Below are 25,613 nucleotides of genomic sequence, written 5' to 3' on the forward strand. Positions count from 1 at the left end.
GTCTCACAGCTATGCACCATCAACTCCTGGAGGGGAAGCATCCCTTGGTCACTGCTGGGTACCTGATGCTCCCCCACATGTCCGTGGGGGCTCCCCGGTAAGACTTCTCTCCTCTGCACTCTTGGGCTTCAAGTTCTTGGTGGCTCCTCTGACCACTTACCAGGCTTAATGTCAGTCTCACAGAAGTTTGCCGCTGAACAACTTAACAGAGTCACTGCACAGATGGACAGAGGGAGGCAGGAGGGAGAAGCGGAAAGGTCACACAGTCCAACTGCAGCACAACTGGGGTGGATTCCAGGTCCCAGGACGGGACGTCTGGGCCTCTGTCCAGGCCCAGCTTGCCCCCATCCAGCACCCTCCTGACCTGGCAGTGTCTGTGCGCCTTCCCTCCCAAGCTTCCTCCTGGCTTCCTTCAAGACGACTGTGTCTTGCCTTCTCTCACTCCTCATCCACGTGTCAAGAGGCCCCATTTCTATTAGTGTTCATTGGCTATGGCGGCCTCCACTAGCAAAGGGGCTTGTGCATGAAATCCGGGCAAAGCTGGCAGCTGAAGTGACATCCTAGTAGTGTAAAACACAAGGGGTAACTGTGCATGTATGTATTTTATCTCAGTGTGCATGCATGTATTATGTGTCTATATGTGTATGGTGCATACATGTATGTGCACGCATATCTGTACACACATATATGTGCATGTATGTGTATACATGTGTGTTGCATATAGGTATCAATATATGTGCATGCATGGATTGTGTATAGTGCATATCAGTCAGTCAGTCAGTTCAGTCGCTCAGTCGTGTCTGACTCTTTGCGACTCCATGAATCGCAGCCAAAGAATTGATGCTTTTGAACTGTGGTGTTGGAGAAGACTCTTGAGAGTCCCTTGGACTGCAAGGAGATCCAACCAGTCCATTCTGAAGGAGATCAGCCCTGGGATGTCTTTGGAGGGAATGATGCTAAAGCTGAAACTCCAGTACTTTGGCCACCTCATGCGAAGGGCTGACTCGTTGGAAAAGACTCTGATGCTGGGAGCGATTGGGGGCAGGAGGAGAAGGGGACGACAGAGGATGAGATGGCTGGATGGCATCACTGACTCAATGGACATGAGTTTGAGTGAACTCCAGGAGTTGGTGATGGACTGGGAGGCCTGGCGTGCTGCGATTCATGGGGTCGCAAAGAGTCGGACACGACTGAGTGACTGATCTGAACTGAACTGAATCACAGCATTCCAGGCTTCCCTGTCCATCACCAACTCCCGGAGTTCACTCAAACTTACGTCCCCCGAGTCAGTGATGTGTGTACATTTGCATATTATGCATGTGTGCATGCATATCTGTACATATGTGTATGCATGTATTTGTGCCTGTGTGTATTGTGCACAGTGCATGTGTGTGTGTGTGGGCATGTGTGTATTATGTGTGTATACATACATATATATTGTGTGTATGTGTGTGTGCATATTCTGTATATGTTTGTGTGTACTGTATATCTTGTATATGTGCGTGCATGCATGCATGTGTACTGTGTACGCATGTATGTGCACGTGTACACATATGTTTACATACACACACGTGTGTGTATACGTGTGTGTATGGCAGTCAAGCCTCAAGCACATAGACCTACAGTCTTCACCCCATGACAGCTTGATGTTGAGGCTTTTGTGTTCTCCAGAGGGATGCAGTTTGTAAGATCCACAGGTCCTGAGTGGTCTTGAAATTCCTTTGGCGCTTGGAGGTGGAGAACAGCCTGTGGCGGGCAGCTACCTCTGCTGGTGGTCCGAGTGTGGGTTCAGGCCCCAGGGAAACTTAAGGGCACACCAAATTCCTGCTGGGTCACTTCTGGCAAACATGAGATCTCAGAGGAATCACTTCCTCCTTCTGGTCTCAGCTTGCCCACCCATAAAGCGGGACTATAAGGCCTGCTTTGTTTTACTCTCTGGGCATTATGAGGAGGAGATGAAATTCTCTTTTGGAAACCGTACCAAGTTCTTCCCAATTCCGTGATTTCCAAGTTTTGCAGGCACAAGAAATCTCATTACAGTGTTGTCCTATATATGTAGATGTATAATTGCACATGAATGCAAGCCTGAATTTAACTTTGCATGGAAGTGTTTGGAGGCTAAGGTCATGTACCTGAGTGTGCAGGAGCTTGTGCGTGTTGATTAGAATTTCCTTACCTAACTTTGCGTACCCTCTGCACAGGATCTGGTGGGTCAGCTTGACTTTGAATCCTGGCTGGCTCGGCTTGAATAAGCCAGGTAACCTGGGCGGGCTTCAGTTTCTTCATCTGTGAAATGGGCCTGTGAGAGTGGCCACTTACAGGGCCTCGTGGAGTTTTGATGGACTAAGCTCAGCATGCTCTTGACACAGTGGGAAAGTCACAGATCATAGTAATAGTTCTTAGTTCAACAAGAACTGGAGGAGAAAGAGTATGAATGCCATAACCTCTAAGGCGAATTATTATAGAAAGGAGGCTCGTATCCTCCAGCTTCCACTCTCTGATCCTTTGCCTTGTCCAAAAGCCTGGATTTGATGGTCTTAACTATTTGATACTTTGGGTGGGTTTTTCTGCTTGAGCGCGAGAGTGCTGAAAGCAATTGATGAGAGAAAGAAGTTTTTGGATACAGCCACAGAGGCCCTTGCTTTCCTTTCCTGGATGTTACCTTTGTTGCAGAGGAGAAGCCCTGTGGCTGGGATCAGAGAACCACACACGTCTTACAGAATGTTCCTCTGTCTCTCGTTGCTCTTGAAAACTGCGGTGCTCCACACTCACCAGGAGGGGTTCTACCCTCAACCGAGTTTGGGAAACATTGCAAACAGACTCCCTGGACATCAGCATGCTTTACTTGTATTATAAAGATGCTGTAAAACGTGCAGTAAACAAGTAAGTTAAATTTAGTTTAACCTAGCATTTCCCAAATGCACTTTTCTTTTTTGCATAATCCTTGCTGTAAATCTCTGCGGAATGCACCCTGACAAGCACAGATTCGCGGAATCAATAGTATGGAAATCCACAAAGCCACGTGGCTCTAGGTCACCCTTCCAGTCAGGCAAATGATATGTCATAAAGCAGTGCTTCTCATATGTCAGTGCGCACACATGTCATCTGGGAGCTTGGGAAAAGGCAGATTCCAAGCGGCAGGTCTGGATGGGGCCCAAGGTCCTGCATTTGTAACAAGCTCGCAGGTGATGCCCCTGTCGCTGGGCCCAGGACCACACTTTGGTAAGATTACAAAGAGGCCTCTGCTACCATGGAATTTCACCTGTGTCCATCCTTTCAACGGTATTCGGAAACTGGTGGCTGCCAAAGAAGTCCCCAAATCAGGCCATTAGACGCAATCACCAGGGACATGACCTTTCTCTGCTGGACAAGCCGTCCTATGAGGGGGAGCCTAGGCTGGGTTAGCAGCTGCAGGGAATGCAAGGACCAAGGTTTCGAGGGTAGAAAAGTCCTTCGGAGCTATGAAATCTTGGCTGAGTCTGAAAAGACGGCAATCGAGTCACACTCCTGCCATGTCTCCTGTCTGGGCAAATAAGGCTGGGATTGTTAGTGTTTTAATTAATTTATTTATTAATTTTTAAAGAGACATTTCCCCTTTCTTTTTCTTGGGTCTGGAGTCATTAAACAGGGATTAGCTGGATAAATAGAGGAAGTGATTTTTAAACTGTTTGCAAACTTAATGTGAAGAGCCCAGCCTTGCAAATTATCACGTCTAATCAGAGGCCCTCGCTTCACTGCTCCAGTAATTGTACTGGTATTAGTCAAATTCTTGTTGTCTCCTCATTAGCCGTGAAAAGGAGACTCAAGATGTACTTCATTAGAGTGTCCTGGAAATATATTGCTAATGTGGAGATGGAGGCAGAGGGGGGAAGGGATGTGGGGGAGGGGTGTGGGGGCGGGGCAGGAGTGTATAGGTCCTCACCTGACATCCGGGCAGGTCTCACCTCTCTCAGTCCCGTCTCTCGCCTGCCTTTGGGCTCAGTTCCTCTCTGGGCAGCAAGGAGGGTAGGTCGGCTGAGATCCGGAAGCCCTTTCTGTCTGACACTCTTGAGTTTATGGTTCTAAATTTTGAGGCTTTGGAGGATGGTCAGTACTGGATGTTCTTTCAAATCCAGAAACTTAGGCTTTGTCGGGAGCTTAACCAAGGGTGAAGAGAGCTTTGGGTGGGCAAGGCTGGCCTGTGTTTCTCCTTTACTCTAAGGCAAACTGGCTAAGTGCTCAAATGTCAGCCAGACACCTGCAGCTTCCCTTGATATTGTCTGATAGGACTCGTAATCAACATTTTCTCCTCCCTCCCTCCGTCTCTCCTTTCTTCTTTCCCTCCTACCCTCCTTTCTTGTTCTGGATGCATTTTCTTCATCCTCATTGTCTTCTTCCTTTTCTTCTTGTCCCTTTTCTCTTTCTTCTCCACTTTCTCTTCTACCCAACATTTATTTATGGAGCGTATAATCCTAGAGCTCTTTGAATGTAAATTAGTTGAAACAAAGTAAAATGAAAAGGCCACTTCCTCATTTGCGCTAGCAACGTAAGGCATCAAATGCCCACTTGCCACACGTGGCTAGTGGCTGCCACATTGGACGGTGCAGAAAATTCTACTGGACAGCTATGATCTAATCTCTTTCTGTTACATCTTGTGCTCATCAGCCCAGGGGTAAAGAGGATGTGGAGTTGAGAAAGAGAGAATCCTCCCTCTAGGATGCGCATAGTCAGGTAGAGAATTATCACACTTCATTATAGTTGTGAATCGTTGAAGATGGGTCCAAGGACTAGACTGACTAGCAGGGCTCCCTGCACCTTGGGGGTCAACTTGGGGAGTCGGAGAATCAGCCAGGCTTCCTGGAGAGCAGGGGCTTTTCCATTAGAGGTTTGGAAGATGAGAGTGATCCACCAGTGCCCCTGAGCCTATGGCAACTTTACCACTGGTGGGTTAGCCGTGAGCCCAGTGGGCACACAGCATATCCGTCCTTCACTCCAGCAGCCACAGAAGACTTTGTAAGGTCTGTTGATTATCTTTCTCTATAGGGACCAGGTATTCCTGGGCTCGGGTCTGGTGAGTCTTAACTCGGTGTCTGGGAGACACCTTCCACCACCACTTACCAGGGCACCTCTCTCTCCTCTCTTCCCCAGCCTTCTTGGCAGCCAACCCCAAAGCACTGTGTAGGGCGATGAATCAGGCTTGGCCTTCAAGATTTGAAATCTGAATCTGGATTTATGTCGTATATTGCTTGAGCTACATAAATCACTCCATGGTCTGAGCCTCAGTTATGACAACTATAAAATGGGGATAATAATACCAACCTTGAAAACTTGTTGTTAGAATTAATGACATGGCGTGCACAGCACCTGCTGTGGAGCTGTGGGAAATCAAGCAATTCTTCCTTCTCCCTCCCTGCCCCCTCTCTTCCTCCATCCCTCTATCTCTGCCCCCAGCCCCTACTCCCTCCCTTCCCCCCTCCCTCTCTCTCCTCTGTCCCACTCTTGCTCTAGCCGGGAACTCTGGGCTGTCCTTCTCTTTGGCAGAAGCCCTTGGTCTCTCCAGCCTTCTGGATGCTGACCTGCCATCCTCTGTGGCTTGGAATCCAATTTCTCTACTTCTGAGAGGATAAAGGGCTGAGTCAGCTCCACAGGGAATCACTTTCGAGGTTCCAAGGAGTCTGGGGGCCTTAGTGCCAGCACTCAGGCTGCTAATGGATTCAGAATGGATTCGGGGCTGATGACACAGCCCTGAAACGTGGCATTCACTGGAGGAGTCACGGTGGCTTTTTTTTTCAAATAACTTCCACACAATAGGTTTCCTTTTCATCAGGAACTGGTTGTCTGCATTTCTGGCTTCTGGTAACTTCCTCCTTGGCCCTAAAAGACCACAGGAGGATCAATTAGATGCCCCGGGTGCTGAGGGTTGGCAGTGGGCCACAGCGGCAGCCCTGGTCCTCTGTCCCACTGTTCTGGGTGGCGCAGAGGGCATGACACCACCAGGAAAGCCACTTCACTGGGTTCTCAGACACTCAGGGCACTGCAGACTCAGACTTGAAGGTGCGTGGATGTTAGAGGGGGAAGAGGGTGAGAACCCGGGGCAAGATGACCTGAGAAGCCCAGAGAGGTTAATTGGCTTCCCAAGGGTCACAGACCAGGTCAGGTGACCCAGGCTAGACTCTTCCTCCCGGGATCCCTTCCATACTGACCCTTAATCAATCAACCGTCAGTGCCCACCCACTACTGGGGAGACACTGTGGGGCTCCCAGCATGTGTATTTCACTGTATGAGTCTGTTTCCAGAAGAAACACATGGCTTTTTTTGCGACAATTGCCTTTCCAGCCTGACTGCCAGCCCAGGGTCGCGGGAGACGATCTGGACCCCACAACCTCCATTGTGCTGCTCCTTCTCCAAGAGCCAGCTTCCTCTTCTGGAAGGTAAGGGTGCTGGTAATGCTACCGTCTTGGATTCCCTGCTAGAAGGCAGAAAGGAGGAACCATGTCAGTGTTCAACAAACTCCTGACTCAAAATAATCTTTTTTTTTTTTTTTAAGGAAATGTTGTGGTAAGTTCTATAGGACTGATGGACTCAACCTGAGCTTCTCCAAGTGTGGTCCCTGGACCAACAGCAACAGCATCACCTGGAAATTTGTTAAAATGCAAATTTGCAAGCATCAGCCAAAATTCTGAGGGTGGGACCCAACAATTTGTATTTTAACAAGAACTCCAGGCAATTCTCACATCTCTTAAGTCTGAGACCCTCTGGGCTAAACTTTTCAATTTCTGTGGACCCACAGAAGGGGGAGATCATTGTGGATGGTAGATCCACAAGGAGGATTGATCCACATTGAGGATGGAGATCATGTGTGCTTATGGACCATCTCCAAAGAAGGCCTTAGAAATGGACATTGGAGGGTGAGGAGTTGCTGGGTGCTGGGAGGCACTGAGGTGCCAGAACGGTGATCAGGAGCAGGAATGTTGAAGACAAATCTGCCAAAGCCTGACCTGCTCCCACCAATGCCCACAAGACTGGGAGAGTGAGCGCTGAAATCATGACCAGGATTCAGATTTGACCCTGACTGAATGATCACAAATGCTGTCTATATTGGGTAAGAGAAATCAGGATGCCCACCCATCCATCATCCATCCTTTCTTTCAACTCAAAATTTATTTATTTGAATTAATGTTATTTGAACTTTTATTCTGTGCCAAGCATTCAGCTATGCCCTTGGCTTGCATACACAAGACAATCAGGGTTACTAACTTGTGTTCTCTGACTAATTTTAAAAATTGTGATTTAACATCTACTTTAATGAAAACAAGTTCCCACTGAACATCACTATCTGAAATGTAAGATTAAATATTTCTGTGTGGCATGAGACAGGAACAATATTTAAGTTTAAGGTTCATTCCCCTCTTTGAAGAGCGTGGAAGGCTAGGTGTAGGAATTAGATGAGTGTCTGTGGAACATCGCCCAGGGGAGGGTTGTGAATAAGCTCCTTAATTGTTTAGCTTTCAGAGTTTCCCACCTCTCCTTCTTATTCATTTTCTGATTTAATCCTGAAAACAATACTGTGAAGTCTGAGGAAATTCAGACTCAGAATTTAAATGACTTGCCCCAAGTTACAAAGGAAATAAGCCACAGAACCCTGAGGAAATGGAATCTTCAGATTCTCCCAAACCCAGAACTCACTATGTGGACTGCATTTTTTTTTCTTTTTTTAAATTTTATTTTTTAAATTTACAATACTGTATTGGTTTTGCCATATATCAACATGAATCCGCCACAGGTATACACGTGTTCCCCATCCTGAACCCTCCTCCCTCCTCCCTCCCCGTACCATCCCTCTGGGTCATTCCAGGGCACCAGCCCCAAGCATCCAGTATCGTGCATCGAACCTTTTCTTCTTGATATTGACGTTTTGAGTTTTCGCTGTCTTTGCTTCTAGTAGATCAGGCACTGTGTTACCCGAGTCCTGTTTTGGGGCAGGTGGGACCCTTCCAGGATGTTCAGGCGACCCAGACCACCCATGTGTAGGGGCAAGCATAGAGATGCATTTTACCCAGAAAGATACTCAGGAACCCCAAGAGCCATTTCCCAAGAAAGGTCATCCGTTTTCCAGCCCATGCCATTCCCCAGAGTCACTGGTCTCACCTCCAGGTATGGCTACCTGAGATCAGGAGAAGAAACCCATAGCCTCCTAACACCTGGTGGTTCCCAAGAATTTAACACCTGACCCATGCCGAGAGGTCATTGTGGGGAAAAAAAATCGAAACACGCACTGGTAGTAAAATCATGGCTCTTTGAATTATATTAAAACACTTCAGCAACCTTTCATATAGAATTAATTAACATAAACCCCAGCATCCTCATTGCTACAGAGCCCTAAAGTGGTTGCCAGAATTTAATTAGACTTAACCTTTTTTTTCCTACACCAGTACCACTTTATAATAACTGCAAATCATTATTAATTCCTTTGGTGTTCACTGTAATAACATTAATCATGATGAACTTCTTTCTGTAGTAATGTGTATGTAATATGTAATTCCATAGCAATTTAGTATTAGTTAAGGATAAATTGAAATTAATTTCACGAAAAGATACTATTTGTTATTGGATCCGGTATATTCATAAAATAATATTTTAGCACAATTTATATTGAGGTGGCCAGATCAGGAGACATTTGGCAAACTGCTAAAACTTCAGAGACAGAACTATTTGCTGCTGATTACTGGAGCGTACCTGATTGCTGATGTCTCGTATCCCAAGGTACTTGAAATAACAAATCAGAAAATGGGTAAGCTGTGATGAGATGGCCCTTTGAGATTTAGTACCTTATCAATCTGAAGGCATAGTGTGGGACAATGTATCTCAGAGTGCTTTCCAGAACTAAGCCTGTGATTTATTATCTCAGATCTCAAGATTTAAGCCACGTTCTTGGCTCTCCCAGGTTCTGTCTTCTCTGTAAAATGGTTACATCATCCCCTCACAGCAGTCTTCAGGGGTTGCAAGGATGTGATAGATTTGAGTGATTTGGAAGATTGCAATGCTTAGAATGAACATGTGTGACGCTAGGAAGAAAAATAATGGTCTATGCGTGCTTTATTTTGTTGTTTATTTATTTATTTATTTTTTATTTTGTTGTTTAATTTCATTCATCTTTGTGATAGAATATTTGGAAGTGGAGATGCTGAGAAGGAAACAGAAGGGCTTTTTTAATTTTAATTTTTCATGAAAAAGAAACTTTATTTTTTTACTTTTAATTTTGATATAGAATTCAGACTTTACTGAACATTTGCAAGACATTTACAAAGAATTCCCAAATACCCTTCACCCAAATTCCCCAGACTGTCAACATCTTATTTGCTTGATCCCTTTGTCTGTGTTATATACTGGCATTTTGTTTTTCAGTTATTACGGACAAAAGCCCCTTTACTGCTAGATACTAAATAACGTACTTTTCCTAAAAACATCATTTTCATAAATACTCATGGTTAAGGACCCAAATCAAGAAGTTAGTGATTATTCAGCACTAAGTAAGGCCTTTTTCAGATACCAGCTCTACTTGTCACTCATTTTGAGGCATAATCTTGTCCGAAACTTTGCCCTCTGCTGGGCCTATCTGGGGACTTTTCTCCGTCCATTCATCCATTCATTTCACTGGGCGGGAGTGGAAGATAGAAAGATGAATAAGACATAATTCTGCCTTCAGGAAGCTTGTGGTCTAGGAGACATAACTATAAATGGATATTTAAAATATATTCTAATGAGGGCAGTAGATACGTGCTCAGATCACAAGTGATATTATCAATAAAAATAAGTAGCAGCATATAAGGTCTAGGGCTTCCCTGGTGGCTCAGCTGTAAAGAATCCTGCCAATGAAGAAGAGGCAGGTTCAATTCCTGGGTCAAGAAGATCCACTGGAGAAGGAAATGGCAACCCATTCCTGTATTCTCGCCTGGGAAATCCCATGGACAGAGGAGCCTGGCCAGCTACAGTCTATGGGCTCTTGAAAAGATGGGCACAACTGAAAATGAAGAGGAACTCAAAAGCCTCTTGATGAAAGTGAAAGTGGAGAGTGAAACAGTTGGCTTAAAGCTCAACATTCAGAAAACGAAGATCATGGCATCTGGTCCCATCACTTCATGGGAAATAGATGGGGAAACAGTGGAAACAGTGTCAGACTTTATTTTTTTGGGCTCCAAAATCACTGCAGATGGCGACTGCAGCCATGAAATTAAAAGACGCTTACTCCTTGGAAGGAAAGTTATGACCAACCTAGATAGCATATTCAAAAGCAGAGACATTACTTTGCCAATAAAGGTCCGTCTAGTCAAGGCTATGGTTTTTCCAGTGGTCATGTATGGATGTGAGAGTTGGACTGTGAAGAAAGCTGAGCGCCGAAGAATTGATGCTTTTGAACCGTGGTGTTGGAGAAGACTCTTGAGAGTCCCTTGGACTGCGAGGAGATCTAACCAGTCCATCCTAAAAGAGATCAGTCCTGGGTGTTCTTTGGAGGGAACGATGCTGAAGCTGAAACTCCAGTACTCTGGCCACCTCGTGCGAAGGGCTGATTCATTGAAAAAGACTCTGATGCTGGGATGGATTGGGGGCAGGAGGAGAAGGGGACAACAGAGGATGAGATAGCAAGATGGCATCACCGACTCGATGGACGTGAGTCTGAATGAACTCCGGGAGTTGGTGATGGACAGGGAGGCTTGGTGTGCTGCGATTCATGGGGTCGCAGAGAGTCGGACACGACTGAGCGACTGATCTGAACTGAACTGAACGGAGCAACTAAACAACAACAACAACAACAAATACAAGGCCTGAGCCCTGGTCAGTCAACATGGGGGCTGAAAGGTGGGCATCCAGGTGGCCTCCAGGTGCGCAGTAGATGGACACTGGCTGGACTCAGGGCATGACAGTATCCAGAAGAGAGTTCTCTAGGTTGCTGGACAGGGACGGGAAATGCAGGGGAACCTCCCTAGGCAAGGAGAGAGTCTTGGAGGAAAGTGGACTTTGGCTAAGAGTGGGGAACAGCAGAGGAGTATTTTAGAGGTATCCGAGTATTTAGAGTATCCGTGAGGTATATGAGACAGTAACAGAGCAGCTGTGCTTATGAAGGACACAGTCTCCCAAGAATGAGGGGGCAGACCCACCGGACCAGAACACAGGACCCTCATGGAGAGCTTTGTAAGCTGCCCTGGAGGAACTTGGATTTCAAAGGCTGAGAGTGGGAGTTGGGAGTGATGCAATGGGCAGAAGCATTGCTTTTGTTCTGAGTATTTAAAAAAATGACCTCACTGCTATGGTAAAAGTGATAAAAATTAAGCATACACGTCTGGAAATAGATACCACAAACAAAAGACATATGATAAATGTTGGAAGAAAAGATTTACAGGATGTTTTACGAAAAATTAATAGCCTTTATCTAAAAGGAGCTTTTTACAAGTGGATAAGAAAAAGACAAATAACATGATAGATAAATGAACAAGAAAAAGCCACAAATAACCAATAACATAGGGGAAAAAAAAGGCTTTCCCTAACAAAGAATCCAGGAGATGAAAATGAAAATGATGAAAGGCCAATTTTTACAGCAAATTGACACAAATTGCAAGTATCCAATACTGGAGAGGGAACATGGGCACTCTCATAACTGGTGGAAATGTAGTCAGGGCATAATCTTTTCACTATTAGGGTTTAAAATATGCATATTATTTTGATCAGAGCCCCCAGTTTTGGAAAATGAGGCTACAGAAAAATGATGTGAGAAGGTGGGGTGAAATGTATAAAAAAATCTTGATGTTCATATATAAGGAAATGTTTGAATAAATTAATGTATATCCTTGCTATAGGGTATTAATCACTGACTTGGAGGGATGCCCTTGATAATTATTATGTGACTACAACAGAAAGTACACTATCAATTCATTGATGTTTAAAAAAAGTAATCATACATGCTCATTATAAAGAATTCAAGAAATTAAGAAAACTACTTAAGGAAAAAATAAATAACCTCCCTGCAAATGTAACCCCTAGAAATCAAGAGATATCTTGATAGAAGTCTACATAGACAGAAATAAAAAGGTGAAATCATATACCACACAAGATCATTTTTAATAAAAGTATTAAATTTAATTTTATTTTAGTTTAAAAGAAAAAAAAAGAATCTAAAGTGAAATAGAAGGAATTGCTCCATTTAGACAAATATTTCTTCAGCATAAGAGATACTATTGTCTAACAGATCCCCTCTGAGGGATTATAAAAAGCATTAGGAGGTGGGGGTCAGTTTAGAAATGACATCTTTTAAATTTACACAGTATTGATTGATTTCCTGCTGAAAGGGGTGAAGGGATGTGCACGCTCCCACTTTCCTCACCTCCCTTTTCTCACTGCCTGATATTGTTAGTTCTATTTCTTTTCAACAAAAGATTTTAAGCTTTACAACATTTTTATTCTATTCTGTAGGCATAATTATACCAGTTTTTAAGTCTCAGAAATAAATTTAATGAACTCTGTATGTAAAACAATAGCTTCTCCATATCTAAGTTCTTTATGTAGATATATCTCGTAGTTAACTCGAATATGAGAATTTGGTTTTACATCATATAACAACCACAAAACAACAACAAAAAATGATGGTTTAAACAAAATGAAAGTTTACTTTTTTTTTCATATAAAATAAAGCTGAAGCAGCAGTCCAGAGAAGATTTGGCAGATCCACAAATTTATTAGGCAGCCAAGCTCTTTCTAGATGATTTCTCTATCATCGTTAGGGTTAGTCTTTGTCCTCATGGTTTAAGTTGGCTGCCAGGACTCCACGCATCACATCACTCTTTTAGGCAGCAGGGTGGATGAAGGCAGAAGATAGATGTCTTCCTTCCCTTTAATTAGACTTCCTGAAAGTTGCACACATCACATTTGATTATATGCTATTGGTTCAACTTTGTGACTTGACCATAACTGGCTGCAGGAAGGCTAGGGGACGTCGTCTTGTAGGTGGGTGAAATGTCTTCAGGGAAATATCAAGATTCTTATGACCAAAGATGGTGGAGAAGTAGATATTGGGAGCTAGTAATAAGTCTCCACCACTGGGTTTCTACCACTACTGGCTAGATTTCAAAATCAAATAGCTTTTCAACAAGGAGTCAAGAGTTCTGAAATTCTTTCATTTCTTTGCTAGTTGGAAATATCTTCCTGTGGTCCTAATTCTTGAATGACATCTTGGCTGGATATAATACTCTTGGCTTATATTTTCTTTACATCAGAATTTTGAATATATTCCTCCATTTTCTTCTAGAACTATGTATTGTTACCAAAGATTCTGAGGTCAGTCTGTCTTATTATAGCTTACCGATGACTTAACTTTTTTTCTACCTGGATGTGTGAAACATTCTTTCTTTGTCCTTAAAGTTCAACAGATTGCCAGGTTATGTCTGGATGTTGATGTTTCAGTATCATCTCCCTGCCTCCCACTGAAAAGTCCTTGGGAACAGTGTGCTTTTCAATCAGCAATTCCATAATTTCTCTTAGGAATTTTTTATTTGCATTATTACATTTTTATTTCATTTATGATGCTTTCCATTAAGAAAGCATCAGTTATTCTAACACAGATTTGTTCTCTAAGTCCGCTAAAATCTCATTATATTCTTTGATCTTCTTGTATTTTTCCTGAGCATTCACTGTATCGTCTCAAGCAGAAGGGCGGCATGGGGTTGCCAGGGCTATGGCTGCAGGGCTCCAGGGGGCCCCAGTCACATCACCGACTAAGACATGGAAGCTCCCTGGAGTTGTACTGCTTGGCAGCACATCTACAACTCTTTACTTAAAATCAGGAATTAATTTTCCTCTGCATTTATTCTGTTCTTCATTTTATGATTTATTTATTAGTTCTGTAATTGCATTATGACGGTTCTTCTTTTGTTTCATTGGCTCTGTAACTCCCTTCTCTATTGTTCTAGAGCTTTTTTAAACAGGTTGACAGCAATATGATGGACATACAACAAGCTGTAAATATTTAAAGTGATAGTTTGGTAAGTTTGGGCATATGAATTCACCATAAGAGCATTAACAGAAATCACCATAGTGAATATAAGCTCCTTGCACCCCTTGGTGTTCTTTTTATCTCCTTGAATTATTAACTGTATCTCTTTATTTAGTTATTTTAGTCTTGCTTTTAGAGCATGTAATACACATCTTCAGCTGTCCACAGCCCACCATTAGCTGATATTTTATCCTTCATGGATGGTGTAAGAATCTTAAAACAATATACTCTTTCTCCTCTCCGGGCCTTGGAGCTATTTTTCCTCTACATTTTACTTCTATATGTGTTATATTTCCTTAGATGCATTGTGGTTAGAATTGTTTTAAATGGCCTATGGTCTTATAAATAGATTTAAATAATAGGAAAACACCTTTTATGATTATTCACATAGTGATCCTTTCCAGCACTCTTTATTTCTTTGTTGTGTAGATTTCCATTTCCGTATGGTGTCATTTCTTTTCTGATTGAATGCTTTTCTTTCCCATATTTTGTATGATTAGTTGTGAGGAATCCATTCAGCTTTTACTTGTCTGAAAAAACTTTTCCTTTGCCTTCCTTTTGGAAGACTAGCAATGCCAGGTATGGCGTTACAGGCTGGCAGGTTTTTTCTTTCAGTACTTTAAGACACATGCACAGCGATGTTCATTGCAGCACTGTTTACAAAAGCCAGGACATGGAAGCAGTCTAGATATCCATCCACAAATGAATGGATAAAGATGTAGTACATATACACAATGGGATATCAGTCAACCATAAAAAGGAATAAAATTGGGTTATTTGTAGGATATGGATGGACTGAAAGTCAATCACACAGAGTGATGTAAGTCAGAAAGGAAAACAAGTGTCATATTAATATATTAAAACATATATATGGGATGTAGGAAAATGGTACGGATGAACATATTTGCAGGCCAGGGATAGAGATGCAGATGTAGAGGATGAACTTGTAGACATGGTGGAGGAAGGAGAGGGCAGGACAATTTGAGAGACTGGCTTTGACATATATTCACCACCACGTGTAAAGCAGATAGCCAGTGGGAAGTTGTATAGTACATGGGGCTCGGCTCGGTGCTCTGTGATGACCTAGAAAGCTGGGATGTGGGAGGATGGGGGAAGGATCAAGTGGGAGGGAATATATGTGTACGTACGGCTGATTTATGCTGTTGTACAGCAGAAGCTAACGCAACTTTGTAAAACAATTAATTATATTCCAATTAAAAAAAATAAAGATATTGCTCCTTGTCTTTTGTTGCCCATTGGTTCTGATAAGAAACACGCTGTTGTCTGTATTTCTCTAAACATGATGCATCTTTGCCCTACCTCTGGCTGCTTTTAGAGTTTCTCTTTATCACCAGTTTAAAGCAATCTTTTGATTGTATGGCTTGGTGTATTGTTCTTCACGTATTTTGGTGCTTAGGCTTTGTTGAACTTCTTGGGTCTTTGTATTTACAGTTTTTATCAAATATGGAAAAGTTTCAACCATTATTTCTTTCAGATATTGTCCTGCTATTTCCTTATGACTCCAGTTACACATCTATTTAGGTTACTTGAGATTGTCCCACACTTCAGTTCAGTTCAGTTCAGCCGCTCAGTTGTGTCCGACTCTTTGCGACCCCATGAATCGCAGCACGCCAGGCCTCCCTGTCCATCACCAACTCCTGGAGTTCACCCAGACTCATGTCCATCGAGTCGGTGATGCCATCCCGCCATCTCATCCTCTGTTGTCCCCTTCTCCTCCTGCCCCCAATCCCTCCCAGCATCAGAGTCTTTTCCAATGAGTCGGCCCTTCGCATGAGGTGGCCAAAGTACTGGAGTTTCAGCTTCAGCATCAGTCCTTCCAATGAACACCTAAGACTGATTTCTTTTAGGATGGACTGGTTGGACCTCCTTGCAGTCCAAGGGACTCTCAAGAGTCTTCTCCAACACCACAGTTCAAAAGCATCAATTCTTTGGCGCTCAGCTTTCTTCACAGTCCAACTCTCACATCCATACATGACCACACTTAGGCAGACTTTAATCTTTAAATTGTATTTCTCATATTTAATTTTAGATAGTTTCTATTGCTTTATTCAAAGCTTATGAATATTATTTTTCTATGATGGTTTATTGACTGTTAATCTCATCTAGTTTACTTTTCATTTTAGACATTGCAATTTTCATCTCCAGGATTTTGATTTTGGTCTTTATGTCATCAGTCTCCATACCTCTTTCCCCCATTTTCTTGAACATATGAAGTGCAATAATCATTACTGTTTTAATGTCTTTGTGTACTAATTATGTTAACTGTTTCATTTCTAGGTCAGTTTTGATTGATCATATTTTCTCATTATGGATTAGCTTTTCCTGCTTTTCTTATAATCTGTTATTGCATGTTGGTGATGTGGAATTTTATCTTATTAGGTGCTAGATAGTTTTACATTCCTTATATATTGTGTATTTTACATTCCTATGTATATATGAATATATATTCTTATTTAATATATGAATATTATACTTGTGTATATATATATATATGCAGAGCCTGGTGGGCTGCCGTCTATGGGGTCGCACAGAGTCGGACATGACTGCAGTGACTTAGCACCGTATATATATACACACACACATACAGGCTTTCCAGGCGGCATGATGGTAAAGAATCTCCCTGCCAGTGCAGGGGATGTTAAGAGACTCAGGTTCAATTCCTGGGTCAGGAAGATCCCCTGGAGGAGGGCATGGCAACCCACTCCAGTACTCTTGCCAGGAGAATCCCATGGACAGAGGAGCCTGGCAGGCTACTGTCCATAGGGTCGCAAAGAGTTGGACATGACTGGAGCAACTTGGCACACACATACACACCTACCTACCTACCTACCTACATACACACATATATGCGTATATATATTTTGTATGTAGTTTGTGTGTATATATATACACTGAGCTTTGTTCTAGGATGTGCTTTAATCTTTTCATGTTTGCTTTTAAGCTTTGCAAAGTCTGACCAGAGCAACATTTAGTGTGGGGCCAGTTTTGCTCCACTTCCTGAAGAAAAGGTTAAGTGCTCTGTCTCTTGCCTGTGGATTCTGTCTGTTCCCGTGGGGACAGGAACCCTTCCTACCCTGCATGATCACCTGCACACTTGATGCCTAGAAGCCCCAGGCCATACGCTGAGACAACTGTAAGGCTTATCTCTTTTGTTTCCCATCTCTAAGGGATCACCATTCTTTGTGGCCCGTCCTCGTCTTGAGAACTGTTGTTTCAAATATTTTGTCCATTTTCTTGCTTGTTTCAGGTGATAAGGTAAATCTAGTGCCCATCTCTTCATTTTGGCTGCAAGTGAAAGTTTTTCTGTTTCATCATCTGTGCTTTATCTTCCTATTTTGGTACATTCATTTATTTACTTAAGGTTTATTATAATGGAGACAAGTTCTTCTATTATTTGGGTTTTTTTTTTTTTTTACCCCCAGACTGGATTCTTTACCTGCTTCTTCCTTTCCCTTTCTTTTTTCCCTGAACAATGTTTGCATGGTTGCCATACTGATTATTTTAATCTTGTTTATACTTAACATAGAGACTGCTGTTCAGTTCTTGACTATGAAATTTTGAGTGGATTTGCTTAATGTTCCCACTTAAACTGAAACATATTTCTTTTTCTCTCTGAACTGCACATTAAGCTTTAGGTGTTTTTATTGTATGGAGCCTTCTGTAGTTGAGAAAGCAAAGGGAAGAGGACAGATTTAAGGAAGAAAAGTCTTTCAGTTTTAACCACACACAGGGTCATCTGATTTTCAGAAAATATTCAGAGAACTAGGTTATAAACACCATGAAGTCAGAGATTTGGGGGGGAGGGGTCAGTTTTGTTCACTGTTGTATTCATAGCCCCTAGAACGGTGCTGGCAATAATAGATTCTCAGTAACTAAGATTTGAAGGAGTAATTGATTCTGTTTATTGACTCTTTGTTATCTTTTGGGGGGCTTCCCTTGTAGATAAGTTGGTAAAGAATCTGCCTGCCGTGCAGGAGACCTAGGTTTGATTCCTGGGTTGGGACGATCTCCTGGAGAAGGAAATGGCAATCCACTCCAGTATTCTTGCCTGGAGAACCCCACGGACAGAGGAGCCTGGAGGGTTACAGTCCATGGGGTTGCAAGAGTTGAACACGACTTAACGAATAAAGATTTTTTATGTGGACTATTCCACATACTTAATTTATTACAATATTCTGTTTTTTTGTTTGTTTGTTGTTTTAGTTTTTTGACCACAAGGCGAGTGAGATCATAGCTCTTTGACCGGGGATCAAACCCTCACCCCCAGCACTGGAAGGCAAAGTCTTAACCACTAGACTGCCAGAGAAGTCCCTTAACTCCTTGTTTTATTCTAACTACTCCCCTCCAGGAGGGCCCAACTTTGTAGATCAGTCAGGTAGGTAAAGAATCTAGGTATCAAACCAATACAAGTGCTCAGCAACCAAACTGACTGACAAGCATCCCTTGGGCCAAAGTTCTTACAGGAGACAGTGCCCATCAATAGAATGGGTAGGACCATGCAGACCTGTGGTCACATGACATAATTCAGGCTGATTTCACCCCAAGCCAGTGGGAGAGATCATGCTGCCTTGAGGGCAAAGACCTCATTTAAACTGACATAGCTCTCAAATGCTCCCGCTTTGTTCCTAGCACAGACCTGGGGGCTTCTTTGTCCCCAGCATAGACCTCTCCCAAGCTCCTACCGTGGAACTTAATTAGACCACGCGTTGGTCCACATCCAAGTTCCAGTAACCACACTTATTCAGACACATTGCTTTTCTCTTTCTGTTACTCCCTTCTAAGACAGACAGGGGCTCATGAACAGACCAGCCTCTGTGGGAACCCCTGCTTCATCTGGTCAAGCTCCAGCAGGTTCTCAGCTCACCTCCCTCTTGAGATGGCGAGGATATAAACAGTCTGCAGCAATTCCACGCCTTGCTTTGTCTGTACTTCCTCAAGGTCCTAGTGACCTGTATATTTTCCACTGAGTTCTCTGACTTCAGACAGTCTGTGTTTATTAACCATTGTGATATATTACCCTTCAGTAGAATTCATTTCCTTTGATCACTATTGCCCACTCACCAACATTTCTATGTACCATAAATATCACAGAGCCTCTTGACTGCAGGGTGGCATTTGCTCCGATGCGTTAGAGCCCTTCAACCTCTTTCTGGGCGCTGGGGCTCAGGATGGTCCTCAACATCATTGCCCAGTCTCAGCCATGGTTTCTGGGATCCCCAGAGATGTGCTGCCTCAGAGGAATGAGGAAGAAGGAAGAACAGGCACTGTGAGGTCCTGAGAGACTCCTAGTTAATAAGAGAAATGCAACCTACACTGCCTTTTTTGGGGGTGTCTGCCAAAAGTTATGATAGGGTAAGATAATTGGCCGGAGAAGCCTCACAGTGCAAAGGTGCACAGCCGTTGGCAGGTCTCTAACGAGATGTATCTGGTTAGAGGGCTGTGAGTTCCAAGCTCGCCAATATCTGAAATGGAGAGGAACGACAAGATGCTCACGATCGAGCCTCCATAGAGACTGATTTATGACCAAGGCTCTAGGAGCTACATCCATTTTACTGTGGCCCCACAGAGCAAGGGAAGGAAGGGGATGCTGGTGGGATTCTTTGTAAAACTGAGCACAGGAGACTTCCTCCCACAGGAGGTGGGAATGGAGGCGGACTTTAAAGCGCGGGGAAAGCACTGAGAAGGAATCTGGAGAAAAGGAGGGGAGAATGTAGAGAAGGAGAGGAAGAACTTTGGGGGTGGACTATTAATACAGAGACTCCTATGCAGCTGCAGGGGCCCTAGGATTAGAGGGGCAGCTGGGAAGGATTGAGGTTACCAGGGTCCGTGGTATCATTAAAATCCATCTCATCTCTCTGTCAAGGGCAGAGTTGGAGCTCTTCTCCACCTACCTGCCCACACTGCCCCCACCCCCCAAATTAGTTGCTCAGTCATGTCCAACTCTTTGCAGCTCTTTGTAGTCCACCACGCTCCTCCATTCATGGAATTTTCCAGGCAAGAATATTGGAGTGGATAGCCATTTCCTTCTCCAGGAGATTTTCCTGACCCAGGGATTGAACCTGGGTCTCCTGCATTGGCAGGCAGATTCTTTACTGTCTGAGTCACCAGAGAACCCACTCTTCCCAAATCACCTTCCCAGTTCTCCATCCTGGGGACCTCTGTGTCTCTCTTCACCTCCTGGAAACACAATTAGAGGGATACACTGCCTCCCCCTGGCTGGGGGCTGCCTGGGACTCCAGCATCCAGCACAGGGCTTGGCATAGAGCTAGGTGCTCTAGGGAGACTGTGAAACCAAATCCTCAAATTGGGGCTAGAAATAGTGGCTGTAGGGTAGTTTAGAGACGGTTCAACGTGCCTCAGTGCCTCCTTTTATTCCCATCCAGGGAGGCCTCTGGCTGTGGAAACCTCTTTATGTTGCATTTAATAGAAGCAATAGGCTGGTGGGAAACGTTGCTCTGAGACCCGGAGTGAGACTTAGAGGAGAAGTATGAAGTTGAACTGTTAGAGAGGTGTCTCCAATTCCACTTCCAAAATTACAGTGTAAAGCTCTTCAAAGAAGAGATGAAATAAGGATAATCATAATAGTCATGGTGAGGTCCTACATTTCTGTACCACTTACAGGTCACAGAAAGCTTTCACATCCATTAACCATTTGCCCTCGTAACATCCTCGCCTATCTCAGTGGGTTGTCAGGAAAATCAAAGGTTTCCCCCAGGAACTGAGATTACAGGCATGCCCCACTTTAAGCAAATCCTGCTGTGAGCATTTAGGTGAAGAAAGCCAGCTTCGTAGAGGAATTTAACGGTATTATTTTAAATGGTGGGTTCCCCAGCATGCGAAGAAATAAGAGGCAATTTACTAGAAAGTGTGATTGATTGACACATATCTTGTTCTGAATGAGCCTCATGCCTTTAGCATGTAATGTGTGCTGAGTGTGGCTATTTGTGTTGGGAGATATGGGAATGAATCTGATATGGTCAATCCCAAGAGAGGAGAAATCTCTGAATCTTGGGATTCATTTTCCAACCTTTGTGCACACAGGAGGGACTATCAGGAGCTATCTTACCTACCTGAGATGGCCAAGGTGGTATTTAAAGGGAACCTCCTCCCCAAATGGACCGGAACCCTTCTCTGACACCTTTGATTTAGATTTGGCAAAGAGCAGCGAGCGGTTCCCCCACAGCGTGGGGGAGGTTGTCTGTGGCCATGCTTGCTGTCCAGTGAAGAGAGGAGGAAAGATCTGGACACAAGCAAGGACAAACAGGGGAGGTGGAGAAAGATCAGGTACCATCTGGTTCTGAGGGTCCTGACCCCACTGTTCCTGCTGTTTGATTGCTCAGTCCTGCCATCTGTGATCCAATCACTTCCACCTCTTTCAAATTAAGATAGTTTTAGGTTTCTTTCACTTATAATCAAAAGAATCACTCAGAATCCTTTGCTGAAAGACGTGGGATGTATTTGCCCGGGGCATTTGATACTTGCAAAGGCAGTTAAATAGGGTTGCTGAGAGTTTATGGCTTGTGTGATAGTCACTCAGTCGTGTCTGCTCTTTGTGACCCATGGACTGCAGCCCACCCAGGCTCATCTGTCCTTAGCATTCTTCAGGCAAGAATACTGGAGTGGGTTGCCATTTCCTTCTCCGGGGGAATCTTCCCGACCCAGGGATCAAACCCAGGTCTCTTGCACTGCAGGCAGACACTTTACAGTCTGAGCCACCAGGGAAGAATCCTTTGCTGAAAAAAATGGGATGTACATGCCCAGAGCATTTGATACTTGCAAAGGCAGTTAAATATGGTGGTTGAGAGTTTGTGGCTTAAATAACTGAAATACAAAGATTGGAGATACCCAAATATCAATCAGAAAGGGATCAGTTAAATAAATTTTAGTGAATGTCTGTAAGGATTATACACCAAAGGAAGTAGAATGCAGCTGCAGAAAGAAAAAAGAAAAAAGGAGCTTTCTGTTCTGATACAGAAAGAGAGTCAAGCTCTTCAAAGTTAAAACAGTAAGATGTACTATGAGGTACCACCACACACCTATTAGAATGCCTAAAATAAAAATATTGACAATATAACACGCTGGTGAGGATGCAGAGCAAAAGACCTATCATATAGGAAGGAAAAACAGAACACCCGATCCAGAACATAATTTGGCAATTTCTTACAAAGTCAAACATGCACGAACCTTATGACCCAGCTATTCTACTCCTGTGTATTCACCCAAGAAAAATGAAAACTTATGCTCATATGGAAACTTATACACAAGTGTGCAAACAGCCTTAATTGTAATAGTTACAAGTAAAAACAACCCAAAGGTCTTCCAACAAGTGAATGGATAAGCTGTGTTGCATTTACCCAATGAAATACTACTCAGCAAGGGAAAAGAGTGAGCTATTGATATATACAACATGGTGGATGCTTTATCTTGAATTTTAAAAAGCCAAATTCAAAAGGCACATACTATGGATTCCATTTGTTATTTATTATTCTTTTTAAACAACTTTTATTAAGGTAAGGTTGAGTTATAATTGTCAGTTGATCAAATTGCCAACATCCGTTGGATCTTTGAAAAAGCAAGAGAGTTCCAGAAAAACATCTACTTCTGCTTTATTGACTATGCCAAAGCCTTTGACTATGTGGATCACAACAAACTGTGGAAAATTCTTCCAGAGATGGGAATACCAGACCAACTGACCTGCCTTCTGAGAAATCTGTATGCAGATCAAACAGCAAGAGTCAGAACTGAACATGGAACAACAGACTGGTTCCAAATCAGGAAAGGAGTACGTCAAGACTGTATATTGTCACCTTGCTTATTTAACTTATATGCAGAGTACATCATGTGAAATGCTGGTCTGGATAAAGCACAAACTGGAATCAAGATTGCTGGGAGAAATATCAATAACCTCAGATATGCAGATGACACCACCCTTATGGCAGAAAGTGAAGAGGAACTAAAAGCCTCTTGAAAGTGAAAGAGGAGAGTGAAAAAGTAGGCTTAAAGCTCAACATTCAGAAAACTAAAATCATGGCATCTGGTTCCATCACTTCATGGCAAATAGATGGGGAAACAGAAGCTGACTTTATTTTTTTGGGCTCCAAAATCACTGCAGATGGTGACTGCAGCCATGAAATTAAAAGACGCTTGCTCCTTGGAAGAATAGCTATGACCAACCTAGACAGCATATTAAAAAGCAGAGACATTACTTTGCTGACGAAGGTCTGTTTCTCTAGTAGTCATGTGTGGATGTGAGAGTTGGGCCATAAAGAAAGCTGACCACTGAAGAATTGATGCTTTTGAACTGTGATGTTGGAGAAGACTTTTGAGAGTCCCTTGGACTGCAAGGAGATCAAACCAGTCAATCCTAAAGGAAATCAGTCCTGAATATTCATTGGAAGGACTGATGCTAAAGCTGAAGCTCCAATACTTTGGCCGCCTGCTGTGAGGAACCGACTCATTGGAAAAGACCCTGATGCTGGGAAAGATTGAAGGCGGGAGGTGAAGGGGATGACAGAGAATGAGATGGTTGGATGGCATCACCAACTCAGTGGACATGAGTTTGAGTGAACTCCCAGAGTTGGTGATGGACGGGAAGCCTGGTGTGCTGCAGTCCATGGGGTCTGGAAGAGTCAGACACAAGTGAGTGACTGAACTAACTGACTGACTTATAAGTTTCAGATGTACAAAATAGTGATTCACAAGTTTTAAACATCAAGCCCCATTTTAGGTATTATAAGATGTTGGTTATAACCCCTGTGTATTATTTATTATAACTGAAGTGAGAAAACATAGTGACCAAGAGCAGCTCAGTGGTTGCCAGAGGCAGGGTTGGGAGGCCGGAGGGGGCGATGGCGCCCACTCCAGTGCTCCTGCCTGGAGAGTCCCAGGGACGGGGGAGCCTGGTGGGCTGCAGTCCATGGGGTCACTATGGAGAAGGCAATGGCACCCCACTCCAGTGTTCCTGCCTGGAGAATCCCAGGGGCGGGGCAGCCTGGTGGGCTGCAGTCCATGGGGTCACTAAGAGTCGGACACTAATGAGCGACTTCACTTTCACTTTTCACTTTCGTGCATTGGAGAAGGAAATGGCAACCCACTCCAGTGTTCTTGCCTGGAGAATCCCAGGGACGGGGAGCCTGGTGGCTGCCGCCTATGGGGTCTCGCAGAGTCGGACACGACTGAAGCAACTTAGCAGTAGCAGCAGGGTTGGGAGGCATGTGTAAATATAAACCGGTATTTTGTGGAACTTGTTTGTGGTAATGAAACAGTCCTGAATGCTGACTGAGGTGGTGGTCACACAGATCTACATATGTGATAAAACCCCATAGAGCTATCTACCAAGACATAAAAAAAATGACATCTAAGCCTAGGGAGACCCCAATAGGTTTAATTGTGTTGTGTCACTGCCAAATTCCTGGTTTGATAGTTGTACTATAGTTATTTAAGATTTTATCATTGGGAGAAGATGGGTGCAGGGTACATTGGGATTCTCTGCACTATTCTGGAACTTCTAAGTGAGTCTTAAATGATTTAAAAATAAAAACAACAAGGTGCAGGACAACAAGTATAAGGGAGGGGTAAAATTTGTGATCATATTTCTTGTACATGCTTAAACTCTTTAAGTTAAAATAAGAGATGTAGAAAAATAGTTTTGAAGCAGAGGATGGTTGAAGGCACAGGATAATGACGAGAAGGCTGCTTTTCTCTATCTTTCTGAGTTTTTTTTCTGATGCTTTCTGAAGTTTGCATCATGTTTATGTTTTCTTAAGTTTCTTAATAACTGGGAGATTTTGCAGAAACTAATGCCTGTGGCCGGCGACTTGTTATGTAGGTGAATATTAAAACACCTCTGGTCAATAACGTTTGTGTAACAAAAGATGTATTAATATGTCTCTGATCAATAAGCTGTTAAAGTTAAGAAAAGGTGAATATGGGTTTCACAGTTATCTGTACCTGTGTCTGAGTAACAGTTCAGCATTTACTGGTTGTGTCACTTTGTATAACTCAATTTGCCTCTCTGTGACTCAGTTTCCATATCGGTAGAATGGAGACTGTTATTATTATACTCTATACACATGGAACAACAGACTGGTTCCAAATAGGAAAAGGAGTACGTCAAGGCTGTATATTGTCACCCTGCTTATTTAACTTATAGGCAGAGTACATCATGAGAAACGCTGGACTGGAAGAAACACAAGCTGGAATCAAGATTGCCGGGAGAAATATCAATAACCTCAGATATGCAGATGACACCACCCTTATGGCAGAAAGTGAAGAAGAACTAAAAAGCCTCTTGATGAAAGTGAAAGAGGAGAATGAAAAAGTTGGCTTAAAGCTCAACATTCAGAAAACAAATATCATGGCATCCAGTCCCATCACTTCTTGGTAAATAGATGGGAAAACAGTGGAAACAGTGTCAGACTTCATTTTTTGGGGCTCCAAAATCACTGCAGATAGTGATTGCAGCCATGAAATTAAAAGACGCTTACTCCTTGGAAGGAAAGTTATGACCAACCTAGATAGCATATTCAAAAGCAAAGACATTACTTTGCCAACAAAAGTTCGTCTAGTCAAG

Source organism: Bison bison, unplaced genomic scaffold, assembly GCF_000754665.1.
Source record: "Bison bison bison isolate TAMUID 2011002044 unplaced genomic scaffold, Bison_UMD1.0 scf7180017864029, whole genome shotgun sequence".
NCBI classification, from domain to species: Eukaryota; Metazoa; Chordata; class Mammalia; order Artiodactyla; family Bovidae; genus Bison; species Bison bison.